The 16,474-nt window shown below is 45.0% G+C and overlaps 29 non-coding genes across 29 annotated transcripts; all 29 read right to left on the reverse strand.

Moving 5' to 3' along the window:
• Window positions 1-1,171: 1,171 nt before the first annotated feature.
• trnag-gcc (transfer RNA glycine (anticodon GCC)) lies at window positions 1,172-1,242 on the reverse strand. Its single transcript has one exon. It is a non-coding gene; the product is annotated as a tRNA-Gly (tRNA).
• A 740-nt stretch (window positions 1,243-1,982) lies between these two features.
• trnag-gcc (transfer RNA glycine (anticodon GCC)) lies at window positions 1,983-2,053 on the reverse strand. Its single transcript has one exon. It is a non-coding gene; the product is annotated as a tRNA-Gly (tRNA).
• Window positions 2,054-2,793: 740 nt separating this feature from the next.
• trnag-gcc (transfer RNA glycine (anticodon GCC)) lies at window positions 2,794-2,864 on the reverse strand. The gene has a single exon. It is a non-coding gene; the product is annotated as a tRNA-Gly (tRNA).
• Window positions 2,865-3,604: 740 nt separating this feature from the next.
• trnag-gcc (transfer RNA glycine (anticodon GCC)) lies at window positions 3,605-3,675 on the reverse strand. The gene has a single exon. It is a non-coding gene; the product is annotated as a tRNA-Gly (tRNA).
• A 740-nt stretch (window positions 3,676-4,415) lies between these two features.
• Window positions 4,416-4,486, reverse strand: trnag-gcc (transfer RNA glycine (anticodon GCC)). Its single transcript has one exon. It is a non-coding gene; the product is annotated as a tRNA-Gly (tRNA).
• A 740-nt stretch (window positions 4,487-5,226) lies between these two features.
• On the reverse strand, window positions 5,227-5,297 carry trnag-gcc (transfer RNA glycine (anticodon GCC)). The gene has a single exon. It is a non-coding gene; the product is annotated as a tRNA-Gly (tRNA).
• Window positions 5,298-6,037: 740 nt separating this feature from the next.
• trnag-gcc (transfer RNA glycine (anticodon GCC)) lies at window positions 6,038-6,108 on the reverse strand. The gene has a single exon. It is a non-coding gene; the product is annotated as a tRNA-Gly (tRNA).
• A 740-nt stretch (window positions 6,109-6,848) lies between these two features.
• trnag-gcc (transfer RNA glycine (anticodon GCC)) lies at window positions 6,849-6,919 on the reverse strand. The gene has a single exon. It is a non-coding gene; the product is annotated as a tRNA-Gly (tRNA).
• A 117-nt stretch (window positions 6,920-7,036) lies between these two features.
• On the reverse strand, window positions 7,037-7,108 carry trnad-guc (transfer RNA aspartic acid (anticodon GUC)). The gene has a single exon. It is a non-coding gene; the product is annotated as a tRNA-Asp (tRNA).
• Window positions 7,109-7,659: 551 nt separating this feature from the next.
• trnag-gcc (transfer RNA glycine (anticodon GCC)) lies at window positions 7,660-7,730 on the reverse strand. Its single transcript has one exon. It is a non-coding gene; the product is annotated as a tRNA-Gly (tRNA).
• Window positions 7,731-7,847: 117 nt separating this feature from the next.
• trnad-guc (transfer RNA aspartic acid (anticodon GUC)) lies at window positions 7,848-7,919 on the reverse strand. The gene has a single exon. It is a non-coding gene; the product is annotated as a tRNA-Asp (tRNA).
• Window positions 7,920-8,470: 551 nt separating this feature from the next.
• Window positions 8,471-8,541, reverse strand: trnag-gcc (transfer RNA glycine (anticodon GCC)). The gene has a single exon. It is a non-coding gene; the product is annotated as a tRNA-Gly (tRNA).
• Window positions 8,542-9,281: 740 nt separating this feature from the next.
• Window positions 9,282-9,352, reverse strand: trnag-gcc (transfer RNA glycine (anticodon GCC)). The gene has a single exon. It is a non-coding gene; the product is annotated as a tRNA-Gly (tRNA).
• Window positions 9,353-10,092: 740 nt separating this feature from the next.
• trnag-gcc (transfer RNA glycine (anticodon GCC)) lies at window positions 10,093-10,163 on the reverse strand. Its single transcript has one exon. It is a non-coding gene; the product is annotated as a tRNA-Gly (tRNA).
• Window positions 10,164-10,280: 117 nt separating this feature from the next.
• Window positions 10,281-10,352, reverse strand: trnad-guc (transfer RNA aspartic acid (anticodon GUC)). Its single transcript has one exon. It is a non-coding gene; the product is annotated as a tRNA-Asp (tRNA).
• A 551-nt stretch (window positions 10,353-10,903) lies between these two features.
• On the reverse strand, window positions 10,904-10,974 carry trnag-gcc (transfer RNA glycine (anticodon GCC)). The gene has a single exon. It is a non-coding gene; the product is annotated as a tRNA-Gly (tRNA).
• A 117-nt stretch (window positions 10,975-11,091) lies between these two features.
• Window positions 11,092-11,163, reverse strand: trnad-guc (transfer RNA aspartic acid (anticodon GUC)). The gene has a single exon. It is a non-coding gene; the product is annotated as a tRNA-Asp (tRNA).
• Window positions 11,164-11,714: 551 nt separating this feature from the next.
• trnag-gcc (transfer RNA glycine (anticodon GCC)) lies at window positions 11,715-11,785 on the reverse strand. The gene has a single exon. It is a non-coding gene; the product is annotated as a tRNA-Gly (tRNA).
• Window positions 11,786-11,902: 117 nt separating this feature from the next.
• On the reverse strand, window positions 11,903-11,974 carry trnad-guc (transfer RNA aspartic acid (anticodon GUC)). Its single transcript has one exon. It is a non-coding gene; the product is annotated as a tRNA-Asp (tRNA).
• Window positions 11,975-12,525: 551 nt separating this feature from the next.
• trnag-gcc (transfer RNA glycine (anticodon GCC)) lies at window positions 12,526-12,596 on the reverse strand. The gene has a single exon. It is a non-coding gene; the product is annotated as a tRNA-Gly (tRNA).
• A 117-nt stretch (window positions 12,597-12,713) lies between these two features.
• trnad-guc (transfer RNA aspartic acid (anticodon GUC)) lies at window positions 12,714-12,785 on the reverse strand. The gene has a single exon. It is a non-coding gene; the product is annotated as a tRNA-Asp (tRNA).
• Window positions 12,786-13,336: 551 nt separating this feature from the next.
• On the reverse strand, window positions 13,337-13,407 carry trnag-gcc (transfer RNA glycine (anticodon GCC)). Its single transcript has one exon. It is a non-coding gene; the product is annotated as a tRNA-Gly (tRNA).
• Window positions 13,408-13,524: 117 nt separating this feature from the next.
• On the reverse strand, window positions 13,525-13,596 carry trnad-guc (transfer RNA aspartic acid (anticodon GUC)). The gene has a single exon. It is a non-coding gene; the product is annotated as a tRNA-Asp (tRNA).
• Window positions 13,597-14,147: 551 nt separating this feature from the next.
• On the reverse strand, window positions 14,148-14,218 carry trnag-gcc (transfer RNA glycine (anticodon GCC)). The gene has a single exon. It is a non-coding gene; the product is annotated as a tRNA-Gly (tRNA).
• A 117-nt stretch (window positions 14,219-14,335) lies between these two features.
• On the reverse strand, window positions 14,336-14,407 carry trnad-guc (transfer RNA aspartic acid (anticodon GUC)). Its single transcript has one exon. It is a non-coding gene; the product is annotated as a tRNA-Asp (tRNA).
• Window positions 14,408-14,958: 551 nt separating this feature from the next.
• Window positions 14,959-15,029, reverse strand: trnag-gcc (transfer RNA glycine (anticodon GCC)). The gene has a single exon. It is a non-coding gene; the product is annotated as a tRNA-Gly (tRNA).
• Window positions 15,030-15,146: 117 nt separating this feature from the next.
• Window positions 15,147-15,218, reverse strand: trnad-guc (transfer RNA aspartic acid (anticodon GUC)). The gene has a single exon. It is a non-coding gene; the product is annotated as a tRNA-Asp (tRNA).
• Window positions 15,219-15,769: 551 nt separating this feature from the next.
• trnag-gcc (transfer RNA glycine (anticodon GCC)) lies at window positions 15,770-15,840 on the reverse strand. The gene has a single exon. It is a non-coding gene; the product is annotated as a tRNA-Gly (tRNA).
• A 117-nt stretch (window positions 15,841-15,957) lies between these two features.
• On the reverse strand, window positions 15,958-16,029 carry trnad-guc (transfer RNA aspartic acid (anticodon GUC)). The gene has a single exon. It is a non-coding gene; the product is annotated as a tRNA-Asp (tRNA).
• Window positions 16,030-16,474: the final 445 nt, after the last annotated feature.

Raw genomic sequence — 16,474 nt, forward strand, 5'->3', positions numbered from 1 at the left:
TCACAAGCCAGGCAATAGCGGTTAGAATGTGAGGCGCTTGTGGGAAATCCCAGGACATTGTTGTCACAAATGCCAAACTCAAGACAGTTGTCACTGACTAGTTGGATATTCGTTTCCCATTTAACAACTTAAACCTTGCACAAAGTAAATCACCTCACACTGGAAATCTACAATGGATTCACCAAAGTCGACTGAGAATGCGTAAATGTCCAAAGTGTAAATGAAAGCAAACTCTGATTTTTCAAGAGTCAGATGAGAATTCTACCAAGAACAGAGTTTTCTGTTAGCCTGGCAATCTAACAGAGATTTCTTTCCCAGGGATTTGGATACTTGTCGAAATTACATGTTCAAAACTTGCTGCATTGGCCGGGAATCGAACCCGGGCCTCCCGCGTGGGCAGGCGAGAATTCTACCACTGAACAACCAATGCCTTGCAAAGCAGCGATAACCCCAAAGGCTGGAAATCGTATCATAAAGCTTAAATTCCAAGCATGTTTTCTGCTTTGTGGGCTCAGTGACATTGTACACCCTAACAAAATAGTCCTTCCTCATCGTCGGGGAATTGAACCCCGGTCTCCCGCGTGACAGGCGGGGATACTCACCACTTTACTAACGAGGAGCACATGGGTTGGCCATTTGAAAATAAGTGGAGCATTGGTACTAACCCTAAATGTGGAGTGTTGGGCGTTAACCCTTCTATCAAAAACATCTGTAGAGACTGAATGGTTAGAGCTAGAGAACTAGTATGACCCGTCTCTGGAAAGCTGAGACTCGCACGAACACGTACATTTAATCGATTCTGCTCTATACCGCTCACAAGCCAGGCAATAGCGGTTAGAAGGTGAGGCGCTTGTGGGAAATCCCAGGACATTGTTGTCACGAATGCCAAACTCAAGACAGTTGTCACTGACTAGTTGGATATTCGTTTCCCATTTAACAACTTAAACCTTGCACAAAGTAAATCACCTCACACTGGAAATCTACAATGGATTCACCAAAGTCGACTGAGAATGCGTAAATGTCCAAAGTGTAAATGAAAGCAAACTCTGATTTTTCAAGAGTCAGATGAGAATTCTACCAAGAACAGAGTTTTCTGTTAGCCTGGCAATCTAACAGAGATTTCTTTCCCAGGGATTTGGATACTTGTCGAAATTACATGTTCAAAACTTGCTGCATTGGCCGGGAATCGAACCCGGGCCTCCCGCGTGGCAGGCGAGAATTCTACCACTGAACAACCAATGCCTTGCAAAGCAGCGACAACCCCAAAGGCTGGAAATCGTATCATAAAGCTTAAATTCCAAGCATGTTTTCTGCTTTGTGGGCTCAGTGACATTGTACACCCTAACAAAATAGTCCTTCCTCATCGTCGGGGAATTGAACCCCGGTCTCCCGCGTGACCGGCGGGGATACTCACCACTTCACTAACGAGGAGCACATGGGTTGGCCATTTGAAAATAAGTGGAGCATTGGTACTAACCCTAAATGTGGAGTGTTGGGCGTTAACCCTTCTATCAAAAACATCTGTAGAGACTGAATGGTTAGAGCTAGAAACTAGTATGACCCGTCTCTGGAAAGCTGAGACTCGCACGAACACGTACATTTAATCGATTCTGCTCTATACCGCTCACAAGCCAGGCAATAGCGGTTAGAAGGTGAGGCGCTTGTGGGAAATCCCAGGACATTGTTGTCACAAATGCCAAACTCAAGACAGTTGTCACTGACTAGTTGGATATTCGTTTCCCATTTAACAACTTAAACCTTGCACAAAGTAAATCACCTCACACTGGAAATCTACAATGGATTCACCAAAGTCGACTGAGAATGCGTAAATGTCCAAAGTGTAAATGAAAGCAAACTCTGATTTTTCAAGAGTCAGATGAGAATTCTACCAAGAACAGAGTTTTCTGTTAGCCTGGCAATCTAACAGAGATTTCTTTCCCAGGGATTTGGATACTTGTCGAAATTACATGTTCAAAACTTGCTGCATTGGCCGGGAATCGAACCCGGGCCTCCCGCGTGGCAGGCGAGAATTCTACCACTGAACAACCAATGCCTTGCAAAGCAGCGATAACCCCAAAGGCTGGAAATCGTATCATAAAGCTTAAATTCCAAGCATGTTTTCTGCTTTGTGGGCTCAGTGACATTGTACACCCTAACAAAATAGTCCTTCCTCATCGTCGGGGAATTGAACCCCGGTCTCCCGCGTGACAGGCGGGGATACTCACCACTTTTCTAACGAGGAGCACATGGGTTGGCCATTTGAAAATAAGTGGAGCATTGGTACTAACCCTAAATGTGGAGTGTTGGGCGTTAACCCTTCTATCAAAAACATCTGTAGAGACTGAATGGTTAGAGCTAGAAACTAGTATGACCCGTCTCTGGAAAGCTGATACTCGCACGAACACGTACATGTAATCGATTCTGCTCTATACCGCTCACAAGCCAGGCAATAGCGGTTAGAAGGTGAGGCGCTTGTGGGAAATCCCAGGACATTGTTGTCACGAATGCCAAACTCAAGACAGTTGTCACTGACTAGTTGGATATTCGTTTCCCATTTAACAACTTAAACCTTGCACAAAGTAAATCACCTCACACTGGAAATCTACAATGGATTCACCAAAGTCGACTGAGAATGCGTAAATGTCCAAAGTGTAAATGAAAGCAAACTCTGATTTTTCAAGAGTCAGATGAGAATTCTACCAAGAACAGAGTTTTCTGTTAGCCTGGCAATCTAACAGAGATTTCTTTCCCAGGGATTTGGATACTTGTCGAAATTACATGTTCAAAACTTGCTGCATTGGCCGGGAATCGAACCCGGGCCTCCCGCGTGGCAGGCGAGAATTCTACCACTGAACAACCAATGCCTTGCAAAGCAGCGACAACCCCAAAGGCTGGAAATCGTATCATAAAGCTTAAATTCCAAGCATGTTTTCTGCTTTGTGGGCTCAGTGACATTGTACACCCTAACAAAATAGTCCTTCCTCATCGTCGGGGAATTGAACCCCGGTCTCCCGCGTGACCGGCGGGGATACTCACCACTTCACTAACGAGGAGCACATGGGTTGGCCATTTGAAAATAAGTGGAGCATTGGTACTAACCCTAAATGTGGAGTGTTGGGCGTTAACCCTTCTATCAAAAACATCTGTAGAGACTGAATGGTTAGAGCTAGAAACTAGTATGACCCGTCTCTGGAAAGCTGAGACTCGCACGAACACGTACATTTAATCGATTCTGCTCTATACCGCTCACAAGCCAGGCAATAGCGGTTAGAAGGTGAGGCGCTTGTGGGAAATCCCAGGACATTGTTGTCACAAATGCCAAACTCAAGACAGTTGTCACTGACTAGTTGGATATTCGTTTCCCATTTAACAACTTAAACCTTGCACAAAGTAAATCACCTCACACTGGAAATCTACAATGGATTCACCAAAGTCGACTGAGAATGCGTAAATGTCCAAAGTGTAAATGAAAGCAAACTCTGATTTTTCAAGAGTCAGATGAGAATTCTACCAAGAACAGAGTTTTCTGTTAGCCTGGCAATCTAACAGAGATTTCTTTCCCAGGGATTTGGATACTTGTCGAAATTACATGTTCAAAACTTGCTGCATTGGCCGGGAATCGAACCCGGGCCTCCCGCGTGGCAGGCGAGAATTCTACCACTGAACAACCAATGCCTTGCAAAGCAGCGATAACCCCAAAGGCTGGAAATCGTATCATAAAGCTTAAATTCCAAGCATGTTTTCTGCTTTGTGGGCTCAGTGACATTGTACACCCTAACAAAATAGTCCTTCCTCATCGTCGGGGAATTGAACCCCGGTCTCCCGCGTGACAGGCGGGGATACTCACCACTTTACTAACGAGGAGCACATGGGTTGGCCATTTGAAAATAAGTGGAGCATTGGTACTAACCCTAAATGTGGAGTGTTGGGCGTTAACCCTTCTATCAAAAACATCTGTAGAGACTGAATGGTTAGAGCTAGAAACTAGTATGACCCGTCTCTGGAAAGCTGAGACTCGCACGAACACGTACATTCAATCGATTCTGCTCTATACCGCTCACAAGCCAGGCAATAGCGGTTAGAAGGTGAGGCGCTTGTGGGAAATCCCAGGACATTGTTGTCACAAATGCCAAACTCAAGACAGTTGTCACTGACTAGTTGGATATTCGTTTCCCATTTAACAACTTAAACCTTGCACAAAGTAAATCACCTCACACTGGAAATCTACAATGGATTCACCAAAGTCGACTGAGAATGCGTAAATGTCCAAAGTGTAAATGAAAGCAAACTCTGATTTTTCAAGAGTCAGATGAGAATTCTACCAAGAACAGAGTTTTCTGTTAGCCTGGCAATCTAACAGAGATTTCTTTCCCAGGGATTTGGATACTTGTCGAAATTACATGTTCAAAACTTGCTGCATTGGCCGGGAATCGAACCCGGGCCTCCCGCGTGGCAGGCGAGAATTCTACCACTGAACAACCAATGCCTTGCAAAGCAGCGACAACCCCAAAGGCTGGAAATCGTATCATAAAGCTTAAATTCCAAGCATGTTTTCTGCTTTGTGGGCTCAGTGACATTGTACACCCTAACAAAATAGTCCTTCCTCATCGTCGGGGAATTGAACCCCGGTCTCCCGCGTGACCGGCGGGGATACTCACCACTTCACTAACAAGGAGCACATGGGTTGGCCATTTGAAAATAAGTGGAGCATTGGTACTAACCCTAAATGTGGAGTGTTGGGCGTTAACCCTTCTATCAAAAACATCTGTAGAGACTGAATGGTTAGAGCTAGAAACTAGTATGACCCGTCTCTGGAAAGCTGAGACTCGCACGAACACGTACATTTAATCGATTCTGCTCTATACCGCTCACAAGCCAGGCAATAGCGGTTAGAAGGTGAGGCGCTTGTGGGAAATCCCAGGACATTGTTGTCACAAATGCCAAACTCAAGACAGTTGTCACTGACTAGTTGGATATTCGTTTCCCATTTAACAACTTAAACCTTGCACAAAGTAAATCACCTCACACTGGAAATCTACAATGGATTCACCAAAGTCTACTGAGAATGCGTAAATGTCCAAAGTGTAAATGAAAGCAAACTCTGATTTTTCAAGAGTCAGATGAGAATTCTACCAAGAACAGAGTTTTCTGTTAGCCTGGCAATCTAACAGAGATTTCTTTCCCAGGGATTTGGATACTTGTCGAAATTACATGTTCAAAACTTGCTGCATTGGCCGGGAATCGAACCCGGGGCTCCCGCGTGGCAGGCGAGAATTCTACCACTGAACAACCAATGCCTTGCAAAGCAGCGATAACCCCAAAGGCTGGAAATCGTATCATAAAGCTTAAATTCCAAGCATGTTTTCTGCTTTGTGGGCTCAGTGACATTGTACACCCTAACAAAATAGTCCTTCCTCATCGTCGGGGAATTGAACCCCGGTCTCCCGCGTGACCGGCGGGGATACTCACCACTATACTAACGAGGAGCACATGGGTTGGCCATTTGAAAATAAGTGGAGCATTGGTACTAACCCTAAATGTGGAGTGTTGGGCGTTAACCCTTCTATCAAAAACATCTGTAGAGACTGAATGGTTAGAGCTAGAAACTAGTATGACCCGTCTCTGGAAAGCTGAGACTCGCACGAACACGTACATGTAATCGATTCTGCTCTATACCGCTCACAAGCCAGGCAATAGCGGTTAGAAGGTGAGGCGCTTGTGGGAAATCCCAGGACATTGTTGTCACAAATGCCAAACTCAAGACAGTTGTCACTGACTAGTTGGATATTCGTTTCCCATTTAACAACTTAAACCTTGCACAAAGTAAATCACCTCACACTGGAAATCTACAATGGATTCACCAAAGTCTACTGAGAATGCGTAAATGTCCAAAGTGTAAATGAAAGCAAACTCTGATTTTTCAAGAGTCAGATGAGAATTCTACCAAGAACAGAGTTTTCTGTTAGCCTGGCAATCTAACAGAGATTTCTTTCCCAGGGATTTGGATACTTGTCGAAATTACATGTTCAAAACTTGCTGCATTGGCCGGGAATCGAACCCGGGCCTCCCGCGTGGCAGGCGAGAATTCTACCACTGAACAACCAATGCCTTGCAAAGCAGCGATAACCCCAAAGGCTGGAAATCGTATCATAAAGCTTAAATTCCAAGCATGTTTTCTGCTTTGTGGGCTCAGTGACATTGTACACCCTAACAAAATAGTCCTTCCTCATCGTCGGGGAATTGAACCCCGGTCTCCCGCGTGACCGGCGGGGATACTCACCACTTCACTAACGAGGAGCACATGGGTTGGCCATTTGAAAATAAGTGGAGCATTGGTACTAACCCTAAATGTGGAGTGTTGGGCGTTAACCCTTCTATCAAAAACATCTGTAGAGACTGAATGGTTAGAGCTAGAAACTAGTATGACCCGTCTCTGGAAAGCTGAGACTCGCACGAACACGTACATTTAATCGATTCTGCTCTATACCGCTCACAAGCCAGGCAATAGCGGTTAGAAGGTGAGGCGCTTGTGGGAAATCCCAGGACATTGTTGTCACAAATGCCAAACTCAAGACAGTTGTCACTGACTAGTTGGATATTCGTTTCCCATTTAACAACTTAAACCTTGCACAAAGTAAATCACCTCACACTGGAAATCTACAATGGATTCACCAAAGTCGACTGAGAATGCGTAAATGTCCAAAGTGTAAATGAAAGCAAACTCTGATTTTTCAAGAGTCAGATGAGAATTCTACCAAGAACAGAGTTTTCTGTTAGCCTGGCAATCTAACAGAGATTTCTTTCCCAGGGATTTGGATACTTGTCGAAATTACATGTTCAAAACTTGCTGCATTGGCCGGGAATCGAACCCGGGCCTCCCGCGTGGCAGGCGAGAATTCTACCACTGAACAACCAATGCCTTGCAAAGCAGCGATAACCCCAAAGGCTGGAAATCGTATCATAAAGCTTAAATTCCAAGCATGTTTTCTGCTTTGTGGGCTCAGTGACATTGTACACCCTAACAAAATAGTCCTTCCTCCCCGTCGGGGAATTGAACCCCGGTCTCCCGCGTGACAGGCGGGGATAGTCACCACTATACTAACGAGGAGCACATGGGTTGGCCATTTGAAAATAAGTGGAGCATTGGTACTAACCCTAAATGTGGAGTGTTGGGCGTTAACCCTTCTATCAAAAACATATGTAGAGACTGAATGGTTAGAGCTAGAAACTAGTATGACCCGTCTCTGGAAAGCTGAGACTCGCACGAACACGTACATGTAATCGATTCTGCTCTATACCGCTCACAAGCCAGGCAGTAGCGGTTAGAAGGTGAGGCGCTTGTGGGAAATCCCAGGACATTGTTGTCACAAATGCCAAACTCAAGACAGTTGTCACTGACTAGTTGGATATTCGTTTCCCATTTAACAACTTAAACCTTGCACAAAGTAAATCACCTCACACTGGAAATCTACAATGGATTCACCAAAGTCGACTGAGAATGCGTAAATGTCCAAAGTGTAAATGAAAGCAAACTCTGATTTTTCAAGAGTCAGATGAGAATTCTACCAAGAACAGAGTTTTCTGTTAGCCTGGCAATCTAACAGAGATTTCTTTCCCAGGGATTTGGATACTTGTCGAAATTACATGTTCAAAACTTGCTGCATTGGCCGGGAATCGAACCCGGGCCTCCCGCGTGGCAGGCGAGAATTCTACCACTGAACAACCAATGCCTTGCAAAGCAGCGATAACCCCAAAGGCTGGAAATCGTATCATAAAGCTTAAATTCCAAGCATGTTTTCTGCTTTGTGGGCTCAGTGACATTGTACACCCTAACAAAATAGTCCTTCCTCCCCGTCGGGGAATTGAACCCCGGTCTCCCGCGTGACAGGCGGGGATACTCACCACTATACTAACGAGGAGCACATGGGTCGGCCATTTGAAAATAAGTGGAGCATTGGTACTAACCCTAAATGTGGAGTGTTGGGCGTTAACCCTTCTATCAAAAACATCTGTAGAGACTGAATGGTTAGAGCTAGAAACTAGTATGACCCGTCTCTGGAAAGCTGAGACTCGCACGAACACGTACATTTAATCGATTCTGCTCTATACCGCTCACAAGCCAGGCAATAGCGGTTAGAAGGTGAGGCGCTTGTGGGAAATCCCAGGACATTGTTGTCACAAATGCCAAACTCAAGACAGTTGTCACTGACTAGTTGGATATTCGTTTCCCATTTAACAACTTAAACCTTGCACAAAGTAAATCACCTCACACTGGAAATCTACAATGGATTCACCAAAGTCGACTGAGAATGCGTAAATGTCCAAAGTGTAAATGAAAGCAAACTCTGATTTTTCAAGAGTCAGATGAGAATTCTACCAAGAACAGAGTTTTCTGTTAGCCTGGCAATCTAACAGAGATTTCTTTCCCAGGGATTTGGATACTTGTCGAAATTACATGTTCAAAACTTGCTGCATTGGCCGGGAATCGAACCCGGGCCTCCCGCGTGGCAGGCGAGAATTCTACCACTGAACAACCAATGCCTTGCAAAGCAGCGATAACCCCAAAGGCTGGAAATCGTATCATAAAGCTTAAATTCCAAGCATGTTTTCTGCTTTGTGGGCTCAGTGACATTGTACACCCTAACAAAATAGTCCTTCCTCATCGTCGGGGAATTGAACCCCGGTCTCCCGCGTGACAGGCGGGGATACTCACCACTTTACTAACGAGGAGCACATGGGTTGGCCATTTGAAAATAAGTGGAGCATTGGTACTAACCCTAAATGTGGAGTGTTGGGCGTTAACCCTTCTATCAAAAACATCTGTAGAGACTGAATGGTTAGAGCTAGAAACTAGCATGACCCGTCTCTGGAAAGCTGAGACTCGCACGAACACGTACATGTAATCGATTCTGCTCTATACCGCTCACAAGCCAGGCAGTAGCGGTTAGAAGGTGAGGCGCTTGTGGGAAATCCCAGGACATTGTTGTCACAAATGCCAAACTCAAGACAGTTGTCACTGACTAGTTGGATATTCGTTTCCCATTTAACAACTTAAACCTTGCACAAAGTAAATCACCTCACACTGGAAATCTACAATGGATTCACCAAAGTCTACTGAGAATGCGTAAATGTCCAAAGTGTAAATGAAAGCAAACTCTGATTTTTCAAGAGTCAGATGAGAATTCTACCAAGAACAGAGTTTTCTGTTAGCCTGGCAATCTAACAGAGATTTCTTTCCCAGGGATTTGGATACTTGTCGAAATTACATGTTCAAAACTTGCTGCATTGGCCGGGAATCGAACCCGGGCCTCCCGCGTGGCAGGCGAGAATTCTACCACTGAACAACCAATGCCTTGCAAAGCAGCGATAACCCCAAAGGCTGGAAATCGTATCATAAAGCTTAAATTCCAAGCATGTTTTCTGCTTTGTGGGCTCAGTGACATTGTACACCCTAACAAAATAGTCCTTCCTCATCGTCGGGGAATTGAACCCCGGTCTCCCGCGTGACCGGCGGGGATACTCACCACTTCACTAACGAGGAGCACATGGGTTGGCCATTTGAAAATAAGTGGAGCATTGGTACTAACCCTAAATGTGGAGTGTTGGGCGTTAACCCTTCTATCAAAAACATCTGTAGAGACTGAATGGTTAGAGCTAGAAACTAGTATGACCCGTCTCTGGAAAGCTGAGACTCGCACGAACACGTACATTTAATCGATTCTGCTCTATACCGCTCACAAGCCAGGCAATAGCGGTTAGAAGGTGAGGCGCTTGTGGGAAATCCCAGGACATTGTTGTCACAAATGCCAAACTCAAGACAGTTGTCACTGACTAGTTGGATATTCGTTTCCCATTTAACAACTTAAACCTTGCACAAAGTAAATCACCTCACACTGGAAATCTACAATGGATTCACCAAAGTCGACTGAGAATGCGTAAATGTCCAAAGTGTAAATGAAAGCAAACTCTGATTTTTCAAGAGTCAGATGAGAATTCTACCAAGAACAGAGTTTTCTGTTAGCCTGGCAATCTAACAGAGATTTCTTTCCCAGGGATTTGGATACTTGTCGAAATTACATGTTCAAAACTTGCTGCATTGGCCGGGAATCGAACCCGGGCCTCCCGCGTGGCAGGCGAGAATTCTACCACTGAACAACCAATGCCTTGCAAAGCAGCGATAACCCCAAAGGCTGGAAATCGTATCATAAAGCTTAAATTCCAAGCATGTTTTCTGCTTTGTGGGCTCAGTGACATTGTACACCCTAACAAAATAGTCCTTCCTCCCCGTCGGGGAATTGAACCCCGGTCTCCCGCGTGACAGGCGGGGATACTCACCACTATACTAACGAGGAGCACATGGGTTGGCCATTTGAAAATAAGTGGAGCATTGGTACTAACCCTAAATGTGGAGTGTTGGGCGTTAACCCTTCTATCAAAAACATATGTAGAGACTGAATGGTTAGAGCTAGAAACTAGTATGACCCGTCTCTGGAAAGCTGAGACTCGCACGAACACGTACATGTAATCGATTCTGCTCTATACCGCTCACAAGCCAGGCAGTAGCGGTTAGAAGGTGAGGCGCTTGTGGGAAATCCCAGGACATTGTTGTCACAAATGCCAAACTCAAGACAGTTGTCACTGACTAGTTGGATATTCGTTTCCCATTTAACAACTTAAACCTTGCACAAAGTAAATCACCTCACACTGGAAATCTACAATGGATTCACCAAAGTCGACTGAGAATGCGTAAATGTCCAAAGTGTAAATGAAAGCAAACTCAGATTTTTCAAGAGTCAGATGAGAATTCTACCAAGAACAGAGTTTTCTGTTAGCCTGGCAATCTAACAGAGATTTCTTTCCCAGGGATTTGGATACTTGTCGAAATTACATGTTCAAAACTTGCTGCATTGGCCGGGAATCGAACCCGGGCCTCCCGCGTGGCAGGCGAGAATTCTACCACTGAACAACCAATGCCTTGCAAAGCAGCGATAACCCCAAAGGCTGGAAAGCGTATCATAAAGCTTAAATTCCAAGCATGTTTTCTGCTTTGTGGGCTCAGTGACATTGTACACCCTAACAAAATAGTCCTTCCTCCCCGTCGGGGAATTGAACCCCGGTCTCCCGCGTGACAGGCGGGGATACTCACCACTATACTAACGAGGAGCACATGGGTCGGCCATTTGAAAATAAGTGGAGCATTGGTACTAACCCTAAATGTGGAGTGTTGGGCGTTAACCCTTCTATCAAAAACATCTGTAGAGACTGAATGGTTAGAGCTAGAAACTAGTATGACCCGTCTCTGGAAAGCTGAGACTCGCACGAACACGTACATGTAATCGATTCTGCTCTATACCGCTCACAAGCCAGGCAATAGCGGTTAGAAGGTGAGGCGCTTGTGGGAAATCCCAGGACATTGTTGTCACAAATGCCAAACTCAAGACAGTTGTCACTGACTAGTTGGATATTCGTTTCCCATTTAACAACTTAAACCTTGCACAAAGTAAATCACCTCACACTGGAAATCTACAATGGATTCACCAAAGTCGACTGAGAATGCGTAAATGTCCAAAGTGTAAATGAAAGCAAACTCTGATTTTTCAAGAGTCAGATGAGAATTCTACCAAGAACAGAGTTTTCTGTTAGCCTGGCAATCTAACAGAGATTTCTTTCCCAGGGATTTGGATACTTGTCGAAATTACATGTTCAAAACTTGCTGCATTGGCCAGGAATCGAACCCGGGCCTCCCGCGTGGCAGGCGAGAATTCTACCACTGAACAACCAATGCCTTGCAAAGCAGCGAAAACCCCAAAGGCTGGAAATCGTATCATAAAGCTTAAATTCCAAGCATGTTTTCTGCTTTGTGGGCTCAGTGACATTGTACACCCTAACAAAATAGTCCTTCCTCCCCGTCGGGGAATTGAACCCCGGTCTCCCGCGTGACAGGCGGGGATACTCACCACTATACTAACGAGGAGCACATGGGTTGGCCATTTGAAAATAAGTGGAGCATTGGTACTAACCCTAAATGTGGAGTGTTGGGCGTTAACCCTTCTATCAAAAACATCTGTAGAGACTGAATGGTTAGAGCTAGAAACTAGTATGACCCGTCTCTGGAAAGCTGAGACTCGCACGAACACGTACATGTAATCGATTCTGCTCTATACCGCTCACAAGCCAGGCAATAGCGGTTAGAAGGTGAGGCGCTTGTGGGAAATCCCAGGACATTGTTGTCACAAATGCCAAACTCAAGACAGTTGTCACTAACTAGTTGGATATTCGTTTCCCATTTAACAACTTAAACCTTGCACAAAGTAAATCACCTCACACTGGAAATCTACAATGGATTCACCAAAGTCTACTGAGAATGCGTAAATGTCCAAAGTGTAAATGAAAGCAAACTCTGATTTTTCAAGAGTCAGATGAGAATTCTACCAAGAACAGAGTTTTCTGTTAGCCGGGCAATCTAACAGAGATTTCTTTCCCAGGGATTTGGATACTTGTCGAAATTACATGTTCAAAACTTGCTGCATTGGCCGGGAATCGAACCCGGGGCTCCCGCGTGGCAGGCGAGAATTCTACCACTGAACAACCAATGCCTTGCAAAGCAGCGATAACCCCAAAGGCTGGAAATCGTATCATAAAGCTTAAATTCCAAGCATGTTTTCTGCTTTGTGGGCTCAGTGACATTGTACACCCTAACAAAATAGTCCTTCCTCCCCGTCGGGGAATTGAACCCCGGTCACCCGCGTGACAGGCGGGGATACTCACCACTATACTAACGAGGAGCACATGGGTTGGCCATTTGAAAATAAGTGGAGCATTGGTACTAACCCTAAATGTGGAGTGTTGGGCGTTAACCCTTCTATCAAAAACATCTGTAGAGACTGAATGGTTAGAGCTAGAAACTAGTATGACCCGTCTCTGGAAAGCTGAGACTCGCACGAACACGTACATGTAATCGATTCTGCTCTATACCGCTCACAAGCTAGGCAATAGCGGTTAGAAGGTGAGGCGCTTGTGGGAAATCCCAGGACATTGTTGTCACAAATGCCAAACTCAAGACAGTTGTCACTGACTAGTTGGATATTCGTTTCCCATTTAACAACTTAAACCTTGCACAAAGTAAATCACCTCACACTGGAAATCTACAATGGATTCACCAAAGTCTACTGAGAATGCGTAAATGTCCAAAGTGTAAATGAAAGCAAACTCTGATTTTTCAAGAGTCAGATGAGAATTCTACCAAGAACAGAGTTTTCTGTTAGCCTGGCAATCTAACAGAGATTTCTTTCCCAGGGATTTGGATACTTGTCGAAATTACATGTTCAAAACTTGCTGCATTGGCCGGGAATCGAACCCGGGCCCCCCGCTTGGCAGGCGAGAATTCTACCACTGAACAACCAATGCCTTGCAAAGCAGCGATAACCCCAAAGGCTGGAAATCGTATCATAAAGCTTAAATTCCAAGCATGTTTTCTGCTTTGTGGGCTCAGTGACATTGTACACCCTAACAAAATAGTCCTTCCTCCCCGTCGGGGAATTGAACCCCGGTCTCCCGCGTGACAGGCGGGGATACTCACCACTATACTAACGAGGAGCACATGGGTTGGCCATTTGAAAATAAGTGGAGCATTGGTACTAACCCTAAATGTGGAGTGTTGGGCGTTAACCCTTCTATCAAAAACATCTGTAGAGACTGAATGGTTAGAGCTAGAAACTAGTATGACCCGTCTCTGGAAAGCTGAGACTCGCACGAACACGTACATGTAATCGATTCTGCTCTATACCGCTCACAAGCTAGGCAATAGCGGTTAGAAGGTGAGGCGCTTGTGGGAAATCCCAGGACATTGTTGTCACAAATGCCAAACTCAAGACAGTTGTCACTGACTAGTTGGATATTCGTTTCCCATTTAACAACTTAAACCTTGCACAAAGTAAATCACCTCACAGTGGAAATCTACAATGGATTCACCAAAGTCTACTGAGAATGCGTAAATGTCCAAAGTGTAAATGAAAGCAAATTCTGATTTTTCAAGAGTCAGATGAGAATTCTACCAAGAACAGAGTTTTCTGTTAGCCTGGCAATCTAACAGAGATTTCTTTCCCAGGGATTTGGATACTTGTCGAAATTACATGTTCAAAACTTGCTGCATTGGCCGGGAATCGAACCCGGGCCTCCCGCGTGGCAGGCGAGAATTCTACCACTGAACAACCAATGCCTTGCAAAGCAGCGATAACCCCAAAGGCTGGAAATCGTATCATAAAGCTTAAATTCCAAGCATGTTTTCTGCTTTGTGGGCTCAGTGACATTGTACACCCTAACAAAATAGTCCTTCCTCCCCGTCGGGGAATTGAACCCCGGTCTCCCGCGTGACAGGCGGGGAAACTCACCACTATACTAACGAGGAGCACATGGGTTGGCCATTTGAAAATAAGTGGAGCATTGGTACTAACCCTAAATGTGGAGTGTTGGGCGTTAACCCTTCTATCAAAAACATCTGTAGAGACTGAATGGTTAGAGCTAGAAACTAGTATGACCCGTCTCTGGAAAGCTGAGACTCGCACGAACACGTACATGTAATCGATTCTGCTCTATACCGCTCACAAGCCAGGCAATAGCGGTTAGAAGGTGAGGCGCTTGTGGGAAATCCCAGGACATTGTTGTCACAAATGCCAAACTCAAGACAGTTGTCACTGACTAGTTGGATATTCGTTTCCCATTTAACAACTTAAACCTTGCACAAAGTAAATCACCTCACACTGGAAATCTACAATGGATTCACCAAAGTCTACTGAGAATGCGTAAATGTCCAAAGTGTAAATGAAAGCAAACTCTGATATTTCAAGAGTCAGATGAGAATTCTACCAAGAACAGAGTTTTCTGTTAGCCTGGCAATCTAACAGAGATTTCTTTCCCAGGGATTTGGATACTTGTCGAAATTACATGTTCAAAACTTGCTGCATTGGCCGGGAATCGAACCCGGGCCTCCCGCGTGGCAGGCGAGAATTCTACCACTGAACAACCAATGCCTTGCAAAGCAGCGATAACCCCAAAGGCTGGAAATCGTATCATAAAGCTTAAATTCCAAGCATGTTTTCTGCTTTGTGGGCTCAGTGACATTGTACACCCTAACAAAATAGTCCTTCCTCCCCGTCGGGGAATTGAACCCCGGTCTCCCGCGTGACAGGCGGGGATACTCACCACTATACTAACGAGGAGCACATGGGTCGGCCATTTGAAAATAAGTGGAGCATTGGTACTAACCCTAAATGTGGAGTGTTGGGCGTTAACCCTTCTATCAAAAACATCTGTAGAGACTGAATGGTTAGAGCTAGAAACTAGTATGACCCGTCTCTGGAAAGCTGAGACTCGCACGAACACGTACATGTAATCGATTCTGCTCTATACCGCTCACAAGCCAGGCAATAGCGGTTAGAAGGTGAGGCGCTTGTGGGAAATCCCAGGACATTGTTGTCACAAATGCCAAACTCAAGACAGTTGTCACTGACTAGTTGGATATTCGTTTCCCATTTAACAACTTAAACCTTGCACAAAGTAAATCACCTCACACTGGAAATCTACAATGGATTCACCAAAGTCGACTGAGAATGCGTAAATGTCCAAAGTGTAAATGAAAGCAAACTCTGATTTTTCAAGAGTCAGATGAGAATTCTACCAAGAACAGAGTTTTCTGTTAGCCTGGCAATCTAACAGAGATTTCTTTCCCAGGGATTTGGATACTTGTCGAAATTACATGTTCAAAACTTGCTGCATTGGCCGGGAATCGAACCCGGGCCTCCCGCGTGGCAGGCGAGAATTCTACCACTGAACAACCAATGCCTTGCAAAGCAGCGATAACCCCAAAGGCTGGAAATCGTATCATAAAGCTTAAATTCCAAGCATGTTTTCTGCTTTGTGGGCTCAGTGACATTGTACACCCTAACAAAATAGTCCTTCCTCCCCGTCGGGGAATTGAACCCCGGTCTCCCGCGTGACAGGCGGGGATACTCACCACTATACTAACGAGGAGCACATGGGTTGGCCATTTGAAAATAAGTGGAGCATTGGTACTAACCCTAAATGTGGAGTGTTGGGCGTTAACCCTTCTATCAAAAACATCTGTAGAGACTGAATGGTTAGAGCTAGAAACTAGTATGACCCGTCTCTGGAAAGCTGAGACTCGCACGAACACGTACATGTAATCGATTCTGCTCTATACCGCTCACAAGCCAGGCAATAGCGGTTAGAAGGTGAGGCGCTTGTGGGAAATCCCAGGACATTGTTGTCACAAATGCCAAACTCAAGACAGTTGTCACTGACTAGTTGGATATTCGTTTCCCATTTAACAACTTAAACCTTGCACAAAGTAAATCACCTCACACTGGAAATCTACAATGGATTCACCAAAGTCTACTGAGAATGCGTAAATGTCCAAAGTGTAAATGAAAGCAAACTCTGATTTTTCAAGAGTCAG

This window comes from Salvelinus fontinalis, chromosome 21, assembly GCF_029448725.1.
Source record: "Salvelinus fontinalis isolate EN_2023a chromosome 21, ASM2944872v1, whole genome shotgun sequence".
Taxonomy (NCBI): Eukaryota; Metazoa; Chordata; class Actinopteri; order Salmoniformes; family Salmonidae; genus Salvelinus; species Salvelinus fontinalis.